The sequence below is a fragment of the Vulpes vulpes genome, chromosome 12 (genome assembly GCF_048418805.1).
Source record: "Vulpes vulpes isolate BD-2025 chromosome 12, VulVul3, whole genome shotgun sequence".
Lineage (NCBI taxonomy): Eukaryota > Metazoa > Chordata > Mammalia > Carnivora > Canidae > Vulpes > Vulpes vulpes.
In genome coordinates, this window is record NC_132791.1 from 106,623,985 (window position 1) to 106,650,366 (window position 26,382).

Here is a 26,382-nt window from a genome sequence, read left to right on the forward strand (position 1 = left end):
ATGGTTGGAAGGAAAATTCTGCTCTGTTTTGGAGATCCTGGCTCTTAACCACTCCCTGGTACTGTTCTAAGTTTGCAAACTGAATTTAAATATCACTTCTAATTTGGTGCTGGTATTTTTTTTTGAGAAAGATATGTGAGAAGAACCTATTTTAATGAGGCCAGGGTGTTAGATAATTTTCCTTACATGTGTATGAGACTCTGAGTTTCCCTTATGATTTGCATTAGCATCTCCAGAACATCCTCTTCAGAGTTGAAACAATAAAACTATTTTTTTCTAAAGGTAGACCTACTTTACTCTCTAGAGGCTTTGATACTAAGCTGCTTTTTGAAGTATTTGGTTTAAATTATCTTACAATTGAGAAATTGGATGTGCTTCTCAACTTCAAGTACTGGTTTATTTAACATGAATACCAAATTAAAAGTGTACAAATAAAGGTCATTGTTCTAACTGAGTTAAACAAAACAGAATTGGGGTCATTGTGGCTCTTGCATTCCTGCAAATCATGCAGTTTCTGCCTTGGATGATGCTTGAGTGCAGTGGGATGATCCAAGGGAGATAAGGGAGGACGTGAATGTTCCTGCCCTGTCCTTGGTAGAACAGGGGGAAAGAAGCAAAAGGGCCCTCCAGTAAAAACAGAACAGCAGTATCCGGAGAACTGAAGTGTAGGCTTCTAATTGTAGCACCTCAAAAAAAGGTAGAGGCCTAAAGAAGACTCAGTGTCCTGAGGAGACAGTATTTACTCTTGAGGTTAAAACAAACACACAAAAGCAACCAGAGATTATCTAGAGAAGTGTAGTTTGAGAGTGAACATTCCCCAAGGTAGTAAAATACAGAGATTTAGTAAAATAGATGTTTACAATTTCACAGTAAACCTGGACAAGAAGGTCTTCCATGGTATTGAAAGGAGATTGTTTTAGGGCAGTTAAAAGGAAATGAGATATGAGGTGTTTGGTTTAATTAATTAATTTTTAAAAGAAGATTTTATTTACTTACTCGTGGGAAACACAGAGTGGGGCAGAGACACAGGCAGAGGGAGAAGCAGGCTCCATGCAGGGAGCCTGATGTGGGACTCGATCCCGGGACACCAGGATCATGCCCTGAGTGGAAGGCAGATGCTCAACCACTGAACAACCCAGGTGCCTCTTTGTTTATTTTCTTATAACAAATACATGAACCAGGAATGCTCAGAGTGGAAGTAGAATTCTGGTTTTCAGAGAGATCTTATTGCTTGTCTTACAGTCATTTATCCATTTACTACCTTATTTTTTTTTTTTTTAGATTTTATTTATTTATTTATTCATGAGAGACACACAGAGAGGCAGAGACACAGGCAGAAGGAGAAGCAGGCCCCCTGCAGGGAGCCCGATGTGGGACTGGATCCCAGGACTCCAGGATCACACCCTGAGCCAAAGGCAGCCGCCAAACCGCTGAACCACCCAGGCGTCCCTACTACCTTATTTTGTACTGTGGACTATAATGTACATTAATACTGGAGTTTAGGGAGATGGAAAGCATTGAGAGGAAAAGCATGCGTGACGTATGCATTATGAAGTGTTCCAATATGTTTGCATCGTCTCTATCAGAAAAAAAAGCAGTGTATTCTGTGTAAGAATTCTAAAGTAGATATTCCATTTCTTTGCCTTTATTTATTTATTTATTTATTTATTTATTTATTTATTTATTTTCATTTCTTTGCCTTCAGATAGTAAAATCTTCATTATTTAGGGTTCAATCTTATAATCTTGGACAAGGCTTAATCATGACTTCATTGTTTTTATTTCCTTGTGTGTAGGAAGGAGAACCTGACAGTCCTTAGTAGTTGCTGTATGTCCAGTGGTCTTCCAGATTCAGTAGCAGTACTGGCTCCAGTAGGATGAGGGAAACCAAATCTTTTATCACTGAACTGAAAAGTATCCTTTGAGTACATACTATGTGTTTTGCACCATGTGAGATTCAGTGGAGAATAGATATTAAAAAAAGATGGCATTGAGTCCGTACTCTCAGGAAGTGTTGATTTCATTGGGAAGATAACTCTATTATGAAAAAGAATGTTATAAAAGAGTAGGCAAGAGGATAGTGGGATGATCCTTGGATGTGTCAGTTTGAGGACTTGGAATGTACTGCTGGAGAGGATACTTTGTGGCCTTTGAACATTTGTAAAATGTGCCTGGTAGTCTCCATCTAGCTCTGAAATTTGGTTGTATTTTCTCTAACAGAACAGCCGCTCTCTGAATCAGCCTGTCAGGGACAGCCCATATGAACTGTTCAATCCAGGCCAGATTTTTACACTCATTCTGTGTAATAGCTTGATTTACTAGAAACTGAGAAAGGGTTATTTAAATTTCCTGGAAATGCATTCAAGGGACAGCGTTTCTCCTGAAAAGTCAGGCATGTGAGAAGTGGCGAGACATGTGTCCTTGCTTCTGAAGCAGTAAGTTTGTGCCTCGGATATTATTCATTTTTGCTTTTTTTTAAGGCCTTCACTTTTGCAGTTATTTTCTTTTTTCTTTTTCTTTTTTTTCTTTTAAAGATTTTATTTATTTACGAGACACACACACACACACACACATATACACACACACACACACAGAGAGAGAGAGAGAGAGAGAGGGGCAGAGACACAGGCAGACAGAGAAGCAGGCTCCTGGGACTCGATCCTGGGTCTCCAGGGTCACACCCTGGGCCGAAGGCAGGTGCATAACCACTGAGCCACCCAGGTGTCCCTGCAGTTATTTTCTTCTGTAGATTATCATTCTCTTATTGGATTATCTCTTTTTGTATGCTGACATGCCTTATATTACTTGCAGCCGTGATGATTAATCATTCACTGAATGCTGTTCTTGCACCTTCCATTCAGTAATAGGACCTCACGTTTTATGTGGGGACATGGTGCCCAACTAGACTGCATTTCCTTGTCTTTCTCGTACAGCTAGGTGTGGCCATGTGATGAAATTTTGGCTAAATAGATGTGACCGGAAGTGATGTGTATGATTTCTGGGTCATGGCCTTAGCAAAGAAGCTAGTTCTTTTCTATTCCTTTTTCCCCTTTTTGCTGAGGACACTGTAGTGCTGGTGCACATTATTCAGCCTTATAGGTGAGAGCAACGTTTTAGTAGGAGAAGGGTTCATAAGATGGATCCTTGGGTGACCTTGTGGAGCAGAGCCGCCTACCTACTAGCCATGAACTGCTCATTTATCTTCAGATGGTTAAGTGAGAGAGGAATAAAATTCTCTCTTGCTTGAGTCACTAGTATCTTAACCAAATAAATACTTTTTCTTAAATCACCCTTTCCTGCAGCTTATGACTTCCTTCAGCTGTTGCCCATTTTTTAAAAAAGATTTTATTTATTTATTTATGAGAAATCCAGAGAGAGAGGCAGAGACACCAGTAGAGGAAGAAGCTGGCTCCCTGCAGGGAGCCCAATGCAGGACTCAGTCCCAGGACCCTGGGATCACGACCTGAGCCAAAGGCAGATGCTCAACCACTGAGCCACCCAGGTGCATCAGTTGCCCAATTTCTTTGATCCCTATGCAGCAACAGTTGTTTATATTTGCTATGTCTACTTCCTCACCACTCATTCTCTTTTATAGCCTGATTCATTTGAGCTCTTCTTGTTCTAGCACTCTACTGAAATTGGTTTTCCCCCCAGGTTTATTGAGAAATAATGGACATCACTGTATAAATTAAACGTATACCATGATGTTTTAATTTACATATGTTGTGAAATGATTGCCATAAGGGGATTAGCTAACATTCATCTTCTCTTAGAGTGAAAGAAAAAAGTTCTCCTTGTAATGAGAACTCTTCGGAATTACTATCTTAGCACCTTTCCTATGTATCCTATAGCAGTGTTAGCTTTCTTCATCATGTTGTACACAACATCCTAGGACTTACTTATCTTATAACTGGAAGTTCATACCTTTTGAGCATCTTCTTCCAATTTCCCCTTCTCCTCATTCCCACCTCCAGTAATCAAAAGTCTTCTCTCATTTCCTGTGAATTTCGGGGTTTTTAAATGTAATCTAATTTTTCTAAGATTCTTGCATGTAAGTAAAATCATAGAGTATTTGTCTTTCTCTGACTTAATTCACTTAGCATAATGCCCTCAAGTTCTATCTATGTTGTTGCCACTGGTAGACTTTCTTGTTTTTAAATGGCTGAATAATACTGCATTGTATATATGTACCACAGCTTTCTCATCCATTCATCTATTGATGGACACTTTAAGTTGTTTCCATGTCTTGGCTATTGTAAATAATGCTCCACTGAATGTGGGGGTGCAATATATTTTCCAGCCAGTGTTTTTGTTACCTCTGGATCTGTTCCCGGTAGTGGAATTGCTGGATCATATCGTGGTGCTATTTTTATTTTTTTGAGGATCCTCCATACTGGTTTTCATAATGGCTGTACCAGTTCGTGGTCCCACCAAGAGTGTACACAAGGGTTCCCTTTTCTCCACATCCCATGCCAGCATTTGTTATCTCATCTTTTTGGTGATGGCTCAAACAGGTGTGAGGTGAGTTCTTGTGTATGTGTGGTTTTAATTTGCATTTCTCTAATGACTACTGATGTTGAACATCTGTTCATATATGTTCTTTGGAGAAATGTCTATTCACGGACTTTGTCCATATTTTAACTGGGTTGGTAATTTATTTATTTACTTATTGAGGTAAGAGTTCTTTATATGTTTTGGATATTATCTCCTTATCAGGTACTTTTTAAGTATATTTTTCCATTCGGTACATTGTCTTCCCTTTGATGGTTTCTTTGCTGTCTAGGAGCTTTAGTTTGTTGTTGTTCACTTGTTTTTGATTTTGTTGCTTGTGCTTTGGTGACCATGATGGCTGTAGCTTTATTGTATAGCTTGAAAAGGAAGTGTGATGCCTCTCTTTTTGTTCTTCCATAGGATTTCTTTTGTCAATTTGGGATCTTTTGTGGTCTCATATAAATTTCAGGAGTATTTTATCTACTACTGTAAAACATGCCTTTGGATCCTTGATAGGGATTGCATCGGATCTAAAAATGGCTTTTGGTAATATTGGTATTTTTACAGTATAATTCTTCCAGTCCATGGACCTAGGCTAACTTTCCAATTATTTGTGTTTTCGATTTCTTTCTTTCTTAATTTTTAAAAAATTTCTTGTGTGTCTTCGATTTCTTTCAACAATGTCTTACAGTTTTCAGTGTAGAGATCTTCACCTTCTTAGTTAAATTTGTGTGCAAGTATTTTGTTTTTATGTTATTGTAGGTGGAATTGATCTCTTTATTTCTCTGTCAGAGATTTTGTTATTGTTACTGTATAGAAACGCTACTGATTTCTGTATAACGATTTTGTGTCCTGCACCTTTACTGAATTAATTGATTAAAAGATCTAACAGTTAAGTCTTTAGGATTTTCTAAATATAAAATCATGTCTCTCTCTCTATATATTTTAAATTTTATTTATTTATTCATGATAGTCACACACAGAGAGAGAGAGAGGCAGAGACACAGGCAGAGGGAGAAGCAGGCTCCATACAGGGAGCCTGACGTGGGATTCGATCCCGGGTCTCCACGATCGCGCCCTGGGCCAAAGGCAGGCGCTAAACCGCTGCGCCACCCAGGGTTCCCAAAATCATGTCATTTATAGATAGAGACAACTTTATTTCTTCTTTCCAATTCTGATACCTGACCTGATACCTTTCTTTTTCTTGCTTGATTACTGTAGCTCAGACTTCCAGTACTATGTCGAATAGGAGCAGTGAGAGTGGATACCCTGGTCTTGTTCCTAATCTTAGAGGAAATGCTTTCATACTTTCACCATTGAACGTGATGCTAGCCGTGGGCTTGTTATATATGGCCTATATTATGTTGAGGTATGCTCCTTCTGTGCCTAATTTCTTAAGACTTTTTATCATGAATGGATGTTGAATTTTCTCAATTGCTTTTTCTGTATCTGTTAAGATGGTCATGTTCTTTTTTTCCCCATTCTTTTAATGTGATGTAACTCATTGATTGATTTGTGTATAGTGAACCATCCTTGCATCCCAAGGATATATCCCACGTGATCATGGTGAATAATCTTTTCAATGTGCTGCTGAATTCAGTTTGCATTTTATTAAGAATTTTTGCATCCATATTCATCTAGGAATATTGGCCTGTAATTCTTTTTCTTTTCTAGTAGTGTCCTTTTCTGTTTTTTTTTTTTTTTTTTTTAAAGATTTTTATTTATTCATGAGAGACAGAGAGAGTGAGAGAGAATGAGAGAGAGAGAGGCAGAGACACAGGCAGAGGGAGAAGCAGGCTCCATGCAGGGAGCCTGACGTGGGACTCAGTCCCGGGTCTCCAGGATCACGCCCTGGGCCGAAGGTGGCGCTGAACCGCTCAGCCACCCGGGCTGCCCCTTTTCTGGTTTTGGTTATCAGGATCATGCTGACCTTGTAAAATGAGTTTGGGAGTATTCCCTTCTTTTCAATTATTTGGAAGAGTTTGAGATGGATTGATATTAATTCTTCTGTTGGGTTAAATTCACCAGCCCTTTGCTGCTGGGCCTGCCTTCATCAGATTTTTGATTTAGTCTCCTTATTAGTAATAGGTCTGTTCTGATTTTCTGTTTCTTTCTGATTCAGGCATGGTAAGTTGTATGTTTCTAAGAATTTTTCCATTTCTTGTAGGTTGTTCAGTTTGTTGGGTATATACTTGTTCATATGAAATTTTTTTTTAATCAAGGCTACAGTGACCTGTCTTGCCAAAGCCAGTGATCGGTTCAATGTCTACATATTATTGACCTCTCACCAGGATTTCACATTAGTTGACTAACTTCCTCTGACCTACTTGGTGTTCATTCTTTGTGTCTTTTTGCTGGTTTATCTCTATCTCCCTACTGCTGCCCTAAAATTTGGAGTGTCCCTGGGCTCTCCTCAGGTGATTTCATCTATTTTCATAACCATTTCTGATACCACTTATATGCTGATGAGGCTTATATTCCCATCTCTAGTACCAATTTTTCTTCTCTTGAGCTCAGAGTTTCTCTGACTCCATTCCTCTACTTGGATATCTAATAGACACCTTGAATGTAACATGAACAGAGCAGAGCTATGCATTATTCTTTCTTTCTTTTACTCCTCTCACCACCTCTCCCAAGTCTTTGCTATTTCAGGAAATGGCACCACCATCTGCCTACTTGTGCAGGCCCATGGAGTCATCCCCCATTTTTTCCTTCTCATCTCATTTTAAGTTCTGGCAGTCCCACCCTCAGAGTATAAACTGGACCTGACTACGTCTCAGTTTTATCACTGTTAAAAACCTAGGTAGTAGCCTTTCTCCTCTGGAAAACTACCCACAGACTTCTCTGCCTCTACTTTTGTTTCTGTCCTACTGACTACCCCATTCTCAGGAGCCAGAAGTAATGTTAAATGTGAATCTGATCATATCACCTGCTTACTGATTTTCTAATGCACTTAACACTAAAACTGAGACTTAGAATTTTATCATGGAAACAAAACCAATGAGGTTTTTCTTATTCCTCTTTTTTTTTTCTTGTTAGTAAACTTTATTTTTCAGAGCAGTTTCAGGTTCATAGCAAAATTGAGTGGAAGGTACAGAGATTTCTCATACACTGCTTGCCTCCACACAGGCCCAACCTCCTTATTATCAATCAATACTTCTGTCAGAAAGGTACGTTTAATTTATAACCCCCTTCTCCACAGGGTATTTGAGGGGCAGGGGCTCCTGTATAGATACATACTGTATCCCTAGCACTTTTACTTAATAAATACTTGTTGATAACAGAAATGCCTGAATCCGTCATGGGAATGGAAGACAGGGTTTTCAGTGATAATAATAAATCAGATGTCCAACTGGGAACAATGGGGAAGGTTATGATCTTCTGGCAGATGGGGGAAAATCCCTGAGGCAAGGCTGCCTTTGCCTTTATTTTGTAGTTAATTTTGTAGAATAGAGGAATTTACCTCAATTTTTGGGAAGAGGCACATGACAAGAGTAAACTGACAGCAGGGACTTTTTAAGAAAGAAGGGTTATCTCAGGTTAAACTTCCATTTTGCCTTGTATTTCATACTGGTTGTCCCTGTGTGTTCGTGAAGCTGAATGCTCATAAGATCATTGAATATTGCAATTTATATCAGCTTCTAGGGAGTATGTGATCTTAGCTTTCTTCAGAATCAGGATTCCTTCTACATTATCCTTGGAGGGCAATCGTCTGCCCTCTACTTCTGTATTTGCAATGTCTGGAAGCTCAGTTAGTGACTGCCCAACACTTTTTTTTTTTTAAGATTTTATTTATTCATGAGAGACGAGAGAGAGAGAGAGAAAGAGAGAGAGAGAGAGAGAGAGAGAGAAGCAGGCTTCCATGCAGAGAGCCTGACGTGGGACTCGATCCCGGATCTCCAGGATCAGGCCCTGGGCTAAAGGCAGCACTAAACCGCTGAGCCCCCTGGGCTGCTCCTGCCCAACTCTTTTTAAAAAGGGTTTTGGTTGTTTAAAAATTGCTCATTATATTAAAGTGGAATGTACCTCCCTGCATTTCCAATACAACATGGATCTGCTTTATTTTTCACATGATAGCTCTTTAGCTGTCATGTGAAAAATGGCTGGTTCTTTTATCTTCCCACCAGCCTTTTCGCTTTCTAGGCTAACTGTACTCCTTTTCTTCAATTTTTCCTCATATGACAGGGATTTAGATCCTTTTCCTGGCCCATCCCTAACATTTTTGGGACTCAGGGCAGGAATCCAAATTAAAGTCCATATGCCATATGTCTAAAAATGTGCAAGCTATAAATCAGGCTTACTGATAAAGATGTTCCATTGCCTACCTTTATAAATAAAACTTCATAATGACCTAAAATCAGAATCAGAGAGAGAATTCTCAGATTCCTCTGTGTTTCAGTACAGAACATAGGGAAGTGCAAAGAATGGGCTCCAAACTGACCTGTCCTTCTCACTCCAGGTTCCTTGCACGAGCGACTTGGTACTTGCACAGAGGGGACATGCATCCCCACATACTTTTCACACAGCCACTTTAAAAAGAAAGTATATTTTTTAGTAATCTCTACACCCAATGGGCTCAAACTCAGAACCCCAAGGTCAAGAGTTGCATGGTCTCCCCGTGGTGGCAGCCAGGTGCCACCACACGGCAACTTTTTGACCATCTCTTGGGCCTGGGGCTGTAAATACTGATGATAGAATCACCTGCTGTGGGAGGATCAGCTCAGGGAAGACACCTGAGCAGACCTATAAGTAGATTCCGTGGTCCTGGGAAGGTGAGGGCTGGGATGTGTAGGCCCTGAGAGCAGCTGGTGCCATGCCATGGTCAGGGGCATGGCCGGTGGGAGACCAGGGCCTTGCCCTCCAAGGATCCAGGCCTAGGATGGGGCTTCCAGTTGCCTGGGTCCAAGGTAGTACTGTTCTATCAGAGTCAGACTTTGGCCTTCATTTTGTTTGCCACAGCTGGTTATTGTGGAAAGTGTTACAGTCCCTCTTACAGTGCTCCATGTTAGACATGTTGTTCTAATTAGAGCTTCTTAACCAGTGTGCCAGACAATGCTTTGAATGTGTTACAGATGGGCCAGACATACTGATTTCCTGAGTCCTCAGAGAGGATGGTCGGTGACAGAGTGGTAAGAGCTTCAAGGCTGATCGTTACTGGCCACCAACAGCATGGCCTATTTTACCTCGCTGTATCTGTACCAGTACTGGCATTTTCTGTACGTGTCCTAAGTGAAAAAGATTGGCAAAGCCTGCTCCAGACTGATGTACGATCACTCTGCAGGTCTCATAGTACAAAATGATTTGCATACAGCTTTAACAGCATTTCTCATCACATTGTTTGGTTTGCCTGACAGTGTTGGAGGTGTCAAAGTAGGTTTGTGCTGTTCTTATTAATGAGGATATAGATGTAGGTTAAGTGGCTTTATGTAGCTACATATTCTCAGTCAAGTAGGGCAGTTGAAACTAGAACTCCATTCTTCTGACTCTTATTTTGTTACATTCTCTCTACTAACCCAAATTGGCTTTCTTGTATTTTTTTTGGACAACCTATCACTTCTGGTTCATTTAGGCCATGCAGGCAATTACATTTTTTGTAGAGTTTTTCTATCCCAACTTCTGTTATGTCATCTGCCTTTGTTGATACTTTTTAACCTCAAGACTCAGTTTTACTTTTAATCTCTATTAAAAGGTTTATTTTTTATTTTTATTTTTATTTTGCTATTTGATCCATTGTGTTGAAATTTGATTATCTGTATTATTTATTGTGGTAGCTCTCATCCCTAGATTTGTGTCATATTTATAGTTAATTCTTTTTTTTTTTTTAAAGATTTTATTTATTAACTCATGAGAGACAGAGAGGCAGAGGGAGAAGCAGGCTCCATGCAGCAGGGAGCACAACATGGGACTCGATCCCGGGTCTCCAAGATCACGCCCTGGGCTGAAGGCGGCACTAAACCACTGAGCCATCTGGGTTGCCCTTTATAGTTAATTCTTGAATGACATGAATTTGAACTGCACAGGTCCACTTACATGCAGATTTTTAAAAATAAATGCAGTACAGTACTGTAAATATATTTTTCTTATGATTTTAATAACTTTTTTTGGTTTTGTTTTAATAACTTACTTTCTCTAGCTTTATTGGAAGAACACAGTATATAATACATAGAACATAAAATATACATTAATTGACTGTTACCGGTAAGTCTACTGGTCAGTGATAGGCAATTAGCAGTTAAATTTTTGGGGAGTCTTAAGTTATATCTGCCTGTGTAGTGGTTGTGCCCTTAACTCTTGAATTGTTCAAGGGTCAGCTGTAGTTATTACAGTGACATTTGTTTAAAATGGTTGCCTTTGAATTGTTTATAGAAGGTTAGATTACATTAAGGTACAAAGATGTATATTTTAGAAATATTTTTTTCATAAACCAGTTATAAAAAAGTTCTAGCACTTAAAGCTGATTTTTTAAAAATATTTTTTATTTATTTGAGAGAGAGAGAGAGAGTGAGCACACAAGCATGGGGGAGGGGCAGAGGGGTCTGCTCAGAGGAGGGGCTCCCTCCTTTGAGGAGGGAGCCTGGTGCAGGATTCCATCTCAGGACCCCGGGATTGTGACCCGAGCCTAAGGCAGATGCCCAACCGACTGAGCTATCCAGGTGCCCTATAACTAAATTTCTCTTTTTATGTAGTGTTCATTCTGTATTGACCTTTATAATGGTATTTTTTTTTTAAAACCTGGTCATTTTGCTTCAGTTGCTCAATTAAATGGTGGATTGATTCAGAATTCAAATCTAGGTGTGTTTGACCTCAAAATTTTCCTCAATACTCTTTTAAGTATTGTGAAATGACTTGTAAACATTTATCTTGGTCTGGGAAAGGGATGTTTTTCAGATTAACAATTTTAAATTTTTTATTAATTATTTATTTTTAAAGATTTTATTTATTCATGAGAGACACAGAGAGAGAGGCAGAGACACAGGCAGAGGGAGAAGCAGGCTCCATGCAGGGATCCCGATGCGGGACTTGATCCCAGGACCCCAGGATCATGCCCTGGGCCGAAGGCAGACGCTAAACTGCTGAGCCACCCAGGCATCCCTAGATTAACATTTTTTTTAAAAAAGATTTTATGTTTTAGTAATATATCCATCCAACGTGGGGCTTGAACTTACATCCCTGAAATTAGGAGACACATGTATGACCAAGCCAGCCAGGCTCTCCCCAGATATATATTGTTACATTTGGAATAATGGATTCTCTAATATTACTCATGTACGTTCCCTACTCTCTCCAAGAATTATCTGGTCTAAAAGTCAGTAGTGTTGAGGTTAAGAAACTCTGTTCTAAGGGTTTTAAGTAGTCAGAGTTTTACTTTGTATGTGTATTTAGCTGACTGTCATGATGATAGGTATTAGAATGTATGAGTGATACAGAACTTCTTGTGCCTCCGTAGTCTGTATTCTTCATTTGTCTGCTTCCCTACTTGGGAGCAGGTGGTCAATGAGAGAAGAGCATGGTGTTTATCTATTTCTTTCTTTCTTTCTTTCTTTTTTTTTTAGGATTTTATTTATTTATTTGAGAGAGAGAACATGAGTGGAGGGGAGGGGCAGAGGGAGAGGGAGAAGCGGACTCCCTGCTGAGCAGGGAGCCTGATGCGGAATTTGATCCCAGGACCCTGAGATTATGACCTGACCGAAAGTAGACGCTTAACCAACTGAGCCACCCAGGAGCCCCAATGTTTATCCATTTCAATTCTATGTTTCTTGTAGAGAATCTGGGATTTAATCCCAAAGGCTTTCTGAGTGGTGAAGATTGGGCTTTTTATATTTTAATGCTTATTTTTGTTAGAACTTTTGGTGGAGAAAAAAAATCTTGTGAAGTGTAAGCAACCAGGCTGGCTTTCGTGTATCAACTTGCTAGCCAAAATGATTTCTATGAGGAGTTGTATTTGTTGGTTAAGCTCAGATTTGAAGGAATGGTTGCTTAACATTCTAATGCAAGTTCTATCTCTTTTCTCTTGTTCTTGAGTTTCAAGGTATGACCAGAACCTCAAGGTAGCACTTTTCCCAATTTCTTCACAATAACTTTCACATACTTAGATTTTGTGTTCCAATGATCTAGATTGCTGTACCCACCTCCTTAAACTTAAGTTTCTTGGGGTCACTCTAACTAAGATTACAGGATCCGTAGTCCTACTGTACTTATTAAATTCTCTGCTTGTTTTTCAAGGAAATCTTTATAATCCTCAATTCAGGATTTGTCTTCATTAAGTGGTAAATATGTCTTAATAATATTATCAACTGCCGACATTATTTAGTTATTATTGAAATGCCAGGAACGATTCTTAAGCCCCTTGCATATATTACTGACTGAATCATTACAGTTGCCCATGAAGTAGTTACTCATACTAATTTTTTTTAAAAGATTTTATATATTTATTCATGAGAGACACAGGCTGAAGGAGGAGCAGGCTCCATGCCTGGGAACCCGACGTGGGACCCAATCCTGGGACCCCAGGATCACACCCTGAGCCGAAGGCAGATGCTCAACCGCTGAGCCACCCAGGTGTCCCACGCATACTATTTTTTTTATCGTGGTAAAATTTACATAAGAAAATTTGCCATCTTAACCATTTTTAGGTTTATAGTTGAGTAGTATTAAGTATATTTGCATTGTTGTGAACAGATCTCCACAACTTTTATATCTTAAAAAACCAATACTCGGTGCCCATTATACAACAGCTCCTGGTCACCACCATTCTTTCTGTTGCTATGAATTTGATGCCTCATATAAGTGGAATCTAAGATTCCAAGCATTTTTCTTTTTGTGGCTGACTTCCCTTAGCATAATGTTCTTTAAGGTTCATCCATGTTGTACCATGTGATAATTTTCCTTTCTTTTTGAGGCTGAATAATATTACATTGTATGTATTGACCACATTTTGTTTATCTGTTCATTCATTGATAGAGACTTGGGTGGCTTCCATCTCTTGGTTATTGTGAATAGTGCTGCTATGAGCATGAATGTGCAAATATCTCTGAGATACTGCTTTCAGTTCTTTTAGATACGTACCCAGAAGTAGAATTGCTGATTCATATGGTAATTCTGTTTTTAATTTTTCTAGGAACTGCCGTATTACCATACTGTTTTCCACAGCAGGTTTGCCATTTTACATTCCCACCACCAGTGCACAGGGTTCTAATTTTTCTCACATCCTCATCAACCTTGTTATTTTCTATTATTTTATTTTTTATCTTTTTGTTAGTAGCCATCCTACTGGATGGGAAGCCATCCTACTGGATCCATCCTACTGGATCTCATTGAGGTTTTGTTTTGCATTTGCCTAATGATAGTGATATTGAGCATTTCTTAATATGCTTGTCTCCCATTTAAGTATCATCTTTGGAGAAATATCTGTTCAAATCCTTTGCCTATTTTTTTTTTTGTTGTTGTTGTTGAGTTGTTGGAGTTTTTGGTATATTCTGAATAGAAATCTCTTACCAGATACATGATTTCAGATATTTTTCTACCTTTCTGTAGGTTACCCCTTCATCCTGTTAATAGAGTCTTTTGATGTACAAAAGTTTTTAATTTTGATGAAGTCGAGCTTATCTACTTTGTTTTTTGTTGCCTGTTCTCTTGGTGCCCTGTCCAAGAAATCATTGACAAGTCAACGTCATGAAGTTTTTTCCTTATGTTTTCTTGTAAGAGTTTTATTATTTTAGCTCTTTTGTTTGGATATTTAACCCTGTTTGAGTTACTTTTTCTGGAGAGTATAAGGTGTGGATCCAATTTCACTTTTTTTGCTTATGGACATCCAGTTTTTCCAGTACCATTGTTGAAAAGAGTGTCCTTTCCTGACTGAATAGTCTTGGTACCCTTGTTGCAAATCATATATGTCCATACTCATAGTGATTTTGTAGATGAGGTGATTGACATTGAGGTGTGACTGCTGGAGTACTAACATATTTTTTCTTTTTAAGAATTAACCTCAAAGTAATCTATGCTTGGTACTATAGGATGAAAGAAGTTTTTAGGATTCTGATGTCTTTTTTGTGGTTATCTTTTCCCAGAAGGATAAGTGTCAGCAACTTTGCACCCCCCTTCTGATAGGTTGCCATCTCCAGGTACTAAGCTGGTGGTTTTCAAAGTCTTTTTAAAAATTTATTAAAAGGTTTTATTTATTCATGAGTCACACAGAGAGAGGCAGAGACACAAGCAGAGGGAGAAGTAGGGTCCTTGAGAGGAGCCCAACGTGGGACTTGATCCCAGGACCCTGGGATCACTACCTGAGCCGAAGGCAGATGCTCAACCACCCAGGTGTCCACACCTATTTTAACTATAAATAAATAATATACTATTTCATTTATAATATGATTTTAATAGAATTAAACTTGAACAGTGAAAAATTAATCATATCTTGTTTGAGTTACAGTTACTAACCAACCCAGATTTGCTTTGATACCTGGCAGCAGCCCATTTATACGGGCATGTAGTGGGAAGAAGTTCTCCTGTGTTAGTGGGTCAGGTACATATTTTTGCCTAAAGATCTAAATGTGGCAGCATTTATCAGCAGGTATTTATGGAGTGCATATTGATTATCAAATAGTATATAAGTACTAGGAGTATAGAGATGAGCAAAATAGATGTGATTCCTGCCATCACAGAACTTTCCAACTGGAGTTTTGTGCTTTAGGCTTATAGCTTGGTGTATTTGTGTACTGGTAACAATAATTATTTTCTCCAGCTTTATTAAATAGAATTGACATAATATTGTGTAAGTTTGAGGTATCTAAGGTGATGGTTTGATACACATATGTATTGTAAAATGTTTATGAGATAAGGTTGGTTAATACATCCTTCATCTGTCATAATTACAAATAACCCTGAGCCACTTAAGTGCCCCCAATTTTCAAACTCTTGGCAACAAGACTCCTGTTTTCCCCAAGCAGAATATTAGGTAGACCTCCAGTGTTTCTACTGGTGATTAGCATTTTGTTAGTATATATTCATCTGTAAAATAAGTGTATAATATTTACCTATTTTTGTTTATGAATGGTAACACAGTTCATACATTTCTGGCTTCCAGTGTGTTGAAAATATGTGTGTTATGGTTTTAAGAATTTGTGCCTCTTACGGTTTTTTTTTTTAAAGATTTATTCATTCATGAGCGACACACAGAGAGAGGCAGAGACACAGACAGAGGAAGAAGCAGGCCCCATGCAGGGACCCTGACATGGGACTCGATTCCTGGGATCACGCCCTGACCCAAAGGCAGATGCTCAACCTGTTGAGCCACCCAGGCATTTTCTGTTATAGTTTTAAAAACAGATATTCCTGTAAGTAACAGTGTTACTTACAGGAACACCTTCAAATCAGGTGTTTGGAGAACACCTGATGCTTTGCCACCGATGTCAGTGTGAAAACCAGGAACTTATTTAGATATCTTTGAGGTTCAGTTTGTGATTACAAAAAAACCATTTTTAAAAAATATTTTATTTATTCATTCATGAGACACACACACACACACACAGAGAGAGAGAGAGAGAGAGAGAGAGAGAGGCAGAGACACAGGCAGAGGGAGAAGCAGGCTCTGTGCGGGGAGCCCGACGTGGGACTTCATCCCAGGTCTCTAGGATCACGCTCTGAGCCAAAGGCTGATGCTCAACCCCTGAGCCACCCAGGCGTCCCTACAAAGAACCATTTTTTTTCCCATGCAGAGTTACAGTGTAAAATATGAGAGACTCTTGACTTCTTTAGTACTGATATGTTAGGCTAATTGAAAGTCTAACAACTGACCCAGAGTAAATTTTTTTTTTTTCAATTTCTCTACAAAGGATCTAAGGATAAGTGTCAAGAGACAGTCATTTTTCTTTGTGTCCTACAGTGATTTAAACTTAAGGTCAGTTCACATCTTGTATTTTAAGATAATGACATTGATAAAGATATTAGGATTTTTGTAGTTAGTTGTAAGGATTTTATTCTTTGAGATTTGATTTTAATTTAAATATGTCAGCAGCATTTGTTAACTGTGAAAGATGGTATTTTTGGGCTTCAGCATTCTTAAAGTAAGGTCTTTAAGAAATAAGTCATTCTGTTTTAAAAATTATTTTTCCTAATGGAGTATCTCCCACAAATTTACTCTATTTATAATAATAATATATATATATACACATATATATATTTTAAAACTGTAATCCTTGACTAATTGCCATCTACTGGTGTTAAGTATGGCCCATGATGCTTGAAAATTGGTGTAGCTGGCTGATATTTTAAGTTTAGCAACAGTAAGAGATACTGATTCCTATTCAGGATATGGTATACACATTTTTAAAAAGGAAGAAAGTTTAAAGGATTTGATTTCTTTTATGTTTTTTTTTTTTTTTTTAAGATTTATTTATCTATTAGAGAGAAAGCATACGAGCAAGCGAAGGGAGGGGCAGAGGCAGAGAGAATCTCAAGCAGATTCTGCACCGAGCCTGATGGGGTTCGATCCCATGACTGCGAGATCACGACCTGAGCCAAAACTAAGAGTCAGGTGTTCAACTGAGTATGCCTCCTTCCAGACGCTCTGGATTTCCTTTCTTTTTTATGGCTGAATGGTATTCCTCTGTACACATTCACACCAAATTTTCTTTATCCGTTCATCAGTGGGTGGACTCTTAGGGTCTCTCTATGTCTCAGCTATTGTGAATAATGCTGCAGTGAACATGAGGTGGCGGTTTCATTTCCTTCTGGTATATATCCAGAAGTGAGGATTCTAGATCATATGGTGGTTTTATTTTTAATTTTCTGAGAAATTTCATGCTGTTTTCCATAGTGGCTGTATCAAATGATGTTCCCACCAGCAGTGCCCAAGGATTCCCTTTTCTCTATATCCTCGCCAATACTTTTTGCCTGTCTTTCTGAGGATAGGTATTTTAATAGGTGTGAGCTGGTATCTCATTGTGTGTGTGTGTTTTTTTTTAAGATTTTTATTTATTCATGAGAGAGAGAGAGAGACAGAGACATAGGCAGAGGGAGAGCAGGCTCCATGCAGGGAACCTGATGGTGGGACTCGATCCCAGGTCTCCAGAATCATGCCCTGGGCTGAAGGCTGCACTAAACAGCTAAGCCACCGGGGCTGCCCCTCATTGTGTTTTTTTTTTTCCCCCTCATTGTGGTTTTGATTTGAATTTCCCTGATGATTAGTGATATTGAACATCTTTTTGTGTACCTGTTTTCTTTTTTCTTTCTTTTTTTTAAATGGAACCTTATTTTTTTATTTAATATTTTATTTATTTATTCATGAGAGACAGAGATAGGCAGAGACACAGGCAGAGGGAGAAGCAGGCTCCATGCAGAGAGCCCGATGTGGGACTTGTTCCTGGGACTCCAGGATCACACCCCGTGCCGAAAGCAGGCACCAAACCGCTGAGCCACCCAGGGATCCCTGTACCTGTTTTCTGTTTGTAGTGCTTCTCTGGAAAAATGTCTGTTCAAGTCTTCTGCCCATTTTTGAATCAGATTTTTAAAAAATGCTTTTTCTTTTTTTAGGGAAAAATATGTTTGGTGTATGTTGTATATATGTATTTTCTTTTTCGTTAGTTTCTTTTTAGTGTATAGTAACTGACTTTGTTGTTACCTCATTTGGGAAAACAGATAGGTCCCCACACATATGTTCAACTATTCTATCTCTTGGGATACATTCTGACCTGCTATTTTAAAAACTTACCAAAGTGTATAAAACCGTATTTTGAAATCATTTTATAACAGTAGCTTTAGCTAGCTTTAACAGCTCTTTATTTGTAAGTTGGTTAAACTAATAACATTAATTTGGTGGATATTTACTACCTATTAGAAATGTACTTGTAAGAGATAAAAAGCATGCTTTTTATGCTCTTTATATTGTCAGAAATTAAAAAAAAAAGAGAGACCTAGAATAATTAAAAATTTTTTTTAAAGATTCTATTTATTTATTCATGAGAGACACACAGAGAGAGGCAGGGACATAGAGAGAGAAGCAGGCTCCATGCAGGGAGCCTGATGCGGGACTCCATCCCGGGACCCCAGGATCATGCCCTGGGCCAAAAGCAGATGCTTAACTGCTGAGTCACTCAGGCACCCCTCAAAATTTTAAAAAGATTTTAAAGATTTTATTTATTTATTCATGAGAGATACAGAGAGAGAGGCAGAGACACAGACAGAGGGAGAAGCAGGCTCCCTGCAGGGAGCCTGATGTAGAACTCCAGGACCCCAGGATTGCGACTGGAGCCAAAGGCAGATGCTCAACCACTGAGCCACCCAGGTACCCCTAGAATAGTTTTAAATGCAGTACAAACTTTTTTACAAGTTGAAGAAAAACTCAAAGCTTAAGAGTTATATTTTAATTTCATTGTTTAGCATACCTGATTTAGTCTTTCATGCGTATCGCTTATTGTTTATGAACAATAAGTTTATAAGCAAATATTGTAATAAATAATAAATAATAAATAAATAAGTTATTAAGTATTGTTATTTTGTTTATGAACAAAATGTTCATCTTGTCCTATTTTCATATTTTCTCTTAACTTGTCTGTGAGGGGCAGACGTTATTCCTCCTTTTATATAAAGCTCCATTTATCATATTGTGATATGGTAATGCTAAATGTAAACATCCATAAGTTTAGTTTTAAAAATCATCAGAACTTGATTGTTTCTTCCAAGGTTAGTAGTAAAAGAAATTTGTGTATATCATTGCCAGTAGCATGTTAATATTCTACTAAATAAGATTCTAATATGTAGTGACCCTTGAACAGCATAGGTTTGAACTGTGTGGGTCCAGTTAGACATGTATTTATTTATTTGTTTTTAAAGATTTAAAAAACTTATTTATTCACGAGAGAACAGAGAGAGAGAGAGAGAGAGGTAGGGACATAGGCAGACGGAGTCCAGTGCAGGACTTGATAACAGGACCCTGGGATCACGACCTGAGCTAAAGGGAAACGTTCAACTGCTGAGCCACCCAGGTGCCCTGGAAATTTTTTTTTTTACGAGTTGATAGCAAAAGCCATGAGGCGTTTATTTACAGCTGCCCACCCCAGTCACCGCAGGATGGAATCGAAAGTGACTGGTCCAGAGGTTGTGCCTTTTGGCTTTTGAGTACACAGAGAGGCCTTCTGAGGCCTCAGCAGCCCTCCAGGACCCAGAACAGGCAAGGCTGTTGCTCTCCCCATGTGCTGATGGGGGTGGCTGGGTGGAGCACCCTGGGCTGGCAGGCAGTGGGCAAGGCTGAAGTGGAGGAAAGTGCCCAGAGGGCAGGGATGGTGCCATGTGGAGAGCCCCATGCCCCCACTGTCTCTTCCCTCAAGTGTGGCCAGAACTGCAGATGGCCTGAGGCCACGGATTACCTCCAGGTGGGGGGGCACCTGTGCTGCACCTCCACGATGCTGTTGCTGCCCCCACACTAGGTGTCTGCCACTGACTCAAGGCTGCCAGTCCACAGAACCTCCCATCCTAGGACCAGGCCTTGCTGTTGCTGCTGCCTGTCCCTGCCTGGCCCACCTCTGCAGACTTTGTCCACTAACAATACCTGCATTATTGTAAATTTATTTTCTCTTCCTTTTGATTTTTGATTTTCTTAATAATAATATTTTCTTTAGTTTACTTTATTGTAAGAATACAGTATGTGATACATATGATATGTGTTAATCAACTGTTCATGTTATGGTTAAGTAAGGCTTTTGGGTAACAGTAGACTTAGGTTTAAGGTTGTATGTGGATTTTCAACTGTGCGGGGTGGGAGATTGGCATCTTAATAACCCCTGTAGAGTTCAGGGGTCAACTGTATTTAGTTTGCCTTTTTTTCCCCCACTGTACAATTAATACTCTAGGAATCATTTAGGGAGATGTTTAGAATCTAAATTACTTTGATTCCTAGAACAAACTGCTTTATCAACAATTTGCTCCTGGTAGGAAGTGGTTTTCATACATTTATTTAAGTGTATATCATGAAAAGTATTTGTTGAATTCCTCATCCCTGCTTGCTTAGCATAGGATAATTTGGTTTTTACTGTCTTTTTCTTCTAGCATTACTGTCCAACGTAGGGGCCCGGTTTTAGCATGATATAACTAATAAATTCATGTAGCTGGAGCTGTTGTGTTACAGGTGAACCTCTTGAAAGTAGGACGGAACATTCTGAAGCAGGAAAAAAAGTTTTAGAAAATTTTCAGATTAGTCTTAGCTAGATTAGTGATCTGAAACATAATATTCTTAGTGTTTTAGGGTTATGGACTTTAGAAGTACAAAAAAAGAAACTCTTGGTTAAGTCAGCCTATAAGGCACTAGTGGTTTAGAAATGTTTCTGAATTAATTTTATGCAGCAAAATCTGGAATGACTTTTTTCTTTTTCCTTTAAAGTCTTTTTCTTCTGTTTAGTCCTGTTCAGAGCCACCTTATATCAATTTCAATACTATTTCTGTATTCCTATAGTCTTTGCTATATGATTTATTCTTTTTGCTTCTTTCAGCTGTCTTCCTTTGCACTTTGTGCCCATGAAAGTAAAAAATCTGAGATTGGACCTGTTTTCTCTGGGGAGAATCATGTTTAGTACAGTATTGGTGGCTCAGTAAATCTTAAGTAGTGTTGCCAACCTTTTGGAAGCATTTGCCTTAGTTAGAAACAATTATGGAAAGTTTTCTGTGTGGACAACACTCTCTTATCTTGGTATCAGCAAAGTCCTTTCAACATCTTGGTTTAGTTTTTGTCTGTGTAGTTAGTTCCGAGCTCTGCTGGTAGAAAAATTTCTTTCAAATGTGCTCATGCACTTCCTTTTGTGATTACCTATTGGTTAATTTTTTGGGGGATGTGTAATTATTTTTTGATTATTCAGCTAATGAACAGTATTTTACTGTATTAAGAATAGATTTTGGAGATTACTATTAGCACATGCAAGATGTAGGAATTTCTTTAAAAATTGGTGGTTTAAATGGATAATTTTAACAATTAAATGTATGAATTTTAGAGTTATTAAAATGTACAGATAAAGGTAAAATTACTTGTACTTTATTATGCGTTTGTATTTATGCTTTAGGCTCTTTTTTATTTTAAAGTAAACTTCATAACTTTGAGAGGTCTTATTAAAGCATATTTATTGTCAGATTTTAAGAAAGAACTTTTAGATTTATAACTTTGTATAAAATCCCATTATGCATTTCTTTACTTTTTATCGTGTACTATTTAAAATAGAGAAGGACAAGATGAGAAAAATCCTGAAAAACAAAGTCAATGAAAGCTTTACAAGTATGATAATTATGACAAGAAATCATAAGACCATTAGTACCAGTGATGTTCTTTGTGTTTGGCTAGAATCAACATTCATTTATGCCCAGGTAAATAAATTATTTTGTTCACAAAAGAGATTTAATAATTTATGGTTGAAGCGTAAATGAAATACTGTGGCCCTTCAGTTAAGTAATGCACATGCAGGCCTCGGATGTAAAAGTTCAGTCAGTGTGGTTGTTGCAGCTCATGTCATTGAAGGAACGGGCACAAAAGTTTGTTTGTAACTACCATGGAACTGAGTACAAAGACGCCAGTGACCTTTGAACTTCTGTGGCTGTGCATCTGAACAAGGAATTGTTTGAGGATGGGAAAAGCTGCCAGTAGACTTGGGATATGCTTTCCCCTTGCTTTCTACAGAATTGCTGAATGACCCTACTCCAGAAAAACAAAAAAGTAAAAACCAAAGGAAAAAAAAAAAAAAGCCAACAACGAACGCTTAATTGGAAGAAATTCTTATTAGTCTCAGAAGAATCTTATGTCCACACAGCTAAATCTACTCAGGTATTCATATCTCAAAGTGATAGTCTCTATGAAAATGTTATCTTCACTTACAAAAAGGCAACAGCATTAATTACTGCCATTTTATGCATCGACAAGGCTGGTGGAGGCTTGTGGATTCCTTCCTCTGCAGTTGTTATCTTTTTAAAACCTCTCCTCCAGCTCTACTGGTTGAAAAATCCTTCTGTATCTGGGTCACAGCAATTCCTTAGTTTTCTGTTACATTGTTTAAAGGTCGGGCATTATTCAGAGAGTGAAACCCATAAATATTTGTCAAGTAAATGAGTGAATTAATAAATACACAGGAAAAGAGTTGTTTTTTGTGTGTGAGAAAGTAGGAATAATGGCATTTGTAGTACTTTTTTTTTTTTGTTTTCTCCCAAGGTAGTTAATAAAAATCTAGTAACATCTCTCACTAAGGGAATACCATAAATACAGTATCTCTTCTGTAGACAAACAGTCACTCAGCCTTTGAGTTTACTTCTCTTGGTTGTACTAGCCAGTGTTCAAACTGGGCTCAGGTAACAAGGTTTTGTTTCAAAGCTGTTTTTCAGAAGTCCGAGGAATCAGTCCTGCTGTTACCATTTTGGAGAAAAGCTGGCTCTTGCTTATAAGGTTGCATATCTCTTTTAACTATGATTAATAAAGCAGGATGTTTGTATTTGAAATCAGTGTGGAGATACACTGTTACATAGTACATATGGTTTGAGGTAGTTCCTCTTTGCCATCAATTATGCCTGTGTACATTTCTTTTCATACACTTTTAGGTAGTTCTTTTTATGATCAGTGGTCAGACCATAAATTGATCTATAGGTTATGATAAACTGCAGAGATCAGAGATCATATTCCTTAACTGTAGCCATGGAGATTGAAATGTCTTGGCTTCATGAGCAACTTTGTGAGTGAGAAGGGGTAAAGTGTGAAAAATTAGTATGGTAGTTATAAGAAAAATGCCTTCTTCTATTATTTATTTGAGAGAGAGAGAAAGAAAGAATGAACAGGGGGAGGGGCAGGAGAGGCCAGGAAACCTAAGCAGACTCCCTGTGGAGCATGGAGCCCAACATAGAGTTCGATCTCACTGCCCTGAGATGGTGACCTGAGCCGAAACCAAGAGTCAGATGCTTAACTGAGCCTGGGTGGCTCAGAAAAATGACTTTCTAAATAATTTTTAGTAACTTTCCTAATGTGTATATGTATTAATATAGATTTATGAGAAGTTTAACGTAAGTTTTTAACTGATACCTGGAGAATTTTATTCATTATATTCCATATGAAAAATTACTTAGGAGGTGTAGCTTTATATTTTGATTTATCAGCTACTTTTATGAAATAGAACAATTTACAGGCAGAAAAATGCCTCGGATGACTAGGGCCTGCATGTGTTCATTGTCCAGGAGACCAGCTACTCTGTGGAGGTAGACATGTAGAATGGGAGGACTGTAGCTGCAAAGGGAAAGTTGGGCTGTCAGAGAAGATGGTTGAAAGAATGGGATCTGGGAGCTGGATCAGGATGAAAAGAGGGACATAAAAGGTACAAATAGCTACAGAGGAGCCTTCTTTTAGATCCCAATCTGAAGGAAACCAGAGAATGGAATCAGAACAGTCAACTGCAGGCATTGGATGATCTTTATCTGGTAGACCAGACAATCCTTAAATGTTTCAGCAATTAAAAAAAATTAAACTTCCTTAGGTTAACTGATGTATATCTTTTATTCAGTTTTAGCTTTGGTTTATTTTAATTAAAATCTTTCCTGCGATACATACTGAACTTTGTTGTGATGGTTTAATGGGATATTTTTTTGAGAACAAGTAAACCTTAGCATGATACAGAGACTGTATTTGACAAAATGCTATAGAATTGTCTGCAACATTTAGTGAATTGAACAATCCCTTTTTAGAATGTTGCGTGAAGTGTGTGAAGTTACTTTTGGACAAAAGTAAGAATTTTTGAATAGTCCACCCCATTTCATTAAATGGATACTTTATGCAGAAAAAAAGATAAAAAGGAGGGCTGAAGAATATGAGAAATACTGGTTAAATATGGCATTATTTCCACCTACTTTTTTGAGAAGAAAAGTTTGTGTTCTGGTAACCATGTCAGAAGAGTGCCATGTTACTTGAGTTTATGAAATGGCAAATGCTAAGTGAAGTTAATTTGATTGAGTGATGAATAATGCTTTTTAAGTCAGAAAAGGACAGACTGAGAATTCACTATTCTGAAAAAAATTTGTCAGAAAGTAAATAATCTCTTTAGGATTTAAGAAGTTCTGTTTTTTTTTTTTATTCATTATTAACTTACTAAATCCAAGAACTATTTTAGAGAAGTTTGTTCATCTTTTGGTAATTAAAAAAAAAGATTAAAATTGAAATATGAAAGGAAAACAATCTGGACATCTTGTGAATTGCTAGATTAAAAAATATATGTACACTGTATTCAATATTGGTAAGCACATTAAGTTCTCCTCATAGTTGGGGCAGATTTCAGATTGCCTCTCTAATATCCATTTCTCCCCTTTGCCTTCCTAATAGGATGCACGTTTTGTTACAAACAGAAGTATGCCTATCTTAAATATTTCTTAGTGTCTCATTCAGCTGGAGCAGCCATGTGACAAAGTCCTCGTCAGTGAGGGGGTAGGCAGAGATGTCTGAAGTTTTTGGGAAGCCCTTCTACCCATTTCTTTTCTTCTTGCCTGGAAATTATACATGATGCCTGAAGCTGACCCAGTATTCTAGAGACTTTCAGAGAAAAGCTGAGAGATTTACAGAGATCTTAGCCCATATTTTCTTCAGCTGCCAGACCGTCAGCAAGTGCCTTTTTCAGAACTTCCATTTCATGAGAAGAGTAAGCCCTACCTCGCTTAAGCCACTGTAATTTGGACTTCCTGTTACACACATCAGAATATTATTCCTAACTGATAAAATAATTTATATGCCCATTATGATGTATTTTCAGGAGATTTGGAATCTTCTGGTAATAATTTAACAAGGGATTTATCTGACTTCAAATCCAGAAGATCCTAGGATTTGGGGGATTATTTCTGTCTTTTAGATTTGATTGGACCAGCTGGATAACCAGCTGGATGGATAGTGGTTACTGCTGGAGGTTTGAAGGACATGCAAGGAAGTATTCAAACTAGTTTAGCATTTCCCGCTGTCATTTTATCCTCTTTCATTTCAAATCTCTGGCTTCATCTGGGCCCATAATCTATGTTCAAACTATTAGAGCTCCTTCTGAATGAAGGGGATTCTGGAAGATACAGCACAATTAGGGTTGTCTGGATTGGTTAACGAGAGAATCTGACTGATGACCGGATCTCCCTCTGTATCAAGATGAATTGTGAAGATTGTCCTTCCACACCCTCCTTTATAAAACTTACTCATGTGTGATATACATACCAGGGAGGGGCGCCTGGGGGGCTCAGTGCTTGAGCATCTGCCTTTGGCTCAGGTCGTGATCTCGGGGTCCTGGGATTGAGTCCTGCATTGGGTTCCCCACAGGGAGCCTGCTTCTCCCTCTGCCTGTGTGTCTGCCTCTCTCGGTGTCTCTCGTGAATAAATAAAATCTTTAAAAAGAAATATACATACAGGGGAGAGTACACAGATCATACACATATAGGTCTGTGACTTCACAAACAAATCTGTGTTACCAGCATCTGATCAAGTAAACAAAGAAGTTCCTCTGTTGCCCTTGAGGATTATGACTCTCCAGGCTTCTAACAGTATAGATTAGTTTTTGCCTGTATTTGTGTGTCATGTACATGGAATCATGCAGAATGTACTCTAGTGTCTGGCATCTCTTATCGGCATTCTCTGTGAGATTTATCCACATTGTTACTTATAATTATAGATCATTCATTCTCATTGCTTTTAGCAATTCCATTGTGTGCCTGACTGTATTCCAACTTATTTATCTCATTACTCTTGCTGAGCATTTGGGTTGTTTCCAGTTTTGACTATTAAGACTACTGCTGCTAAGAGCATTTCTAATACATATTGTTTGGTAAACGTATGTAAGTATTCTGTTGGGTATATACCTTGGGATGGAATTGCTGGATCATAGGGTATCAGCAGTGTACGAGCGTTTTAGCTTCTTTATGT

General features: G+C 38.3%; 1 protein-coding gene across 17 annotated transcripts in view; it reads left to right on the plus strand.

The window, feature by feature from the left end:
- The window catches only part of ARHGAP32 (Rho GTPase activating protein 32), a 322,644-nt gene that overhangs the window by 38,124 nt on the left and 258,138 nt on the right, over nucleotides 1-26,382 (plus strand). The window lies entirely within an intron of this gene.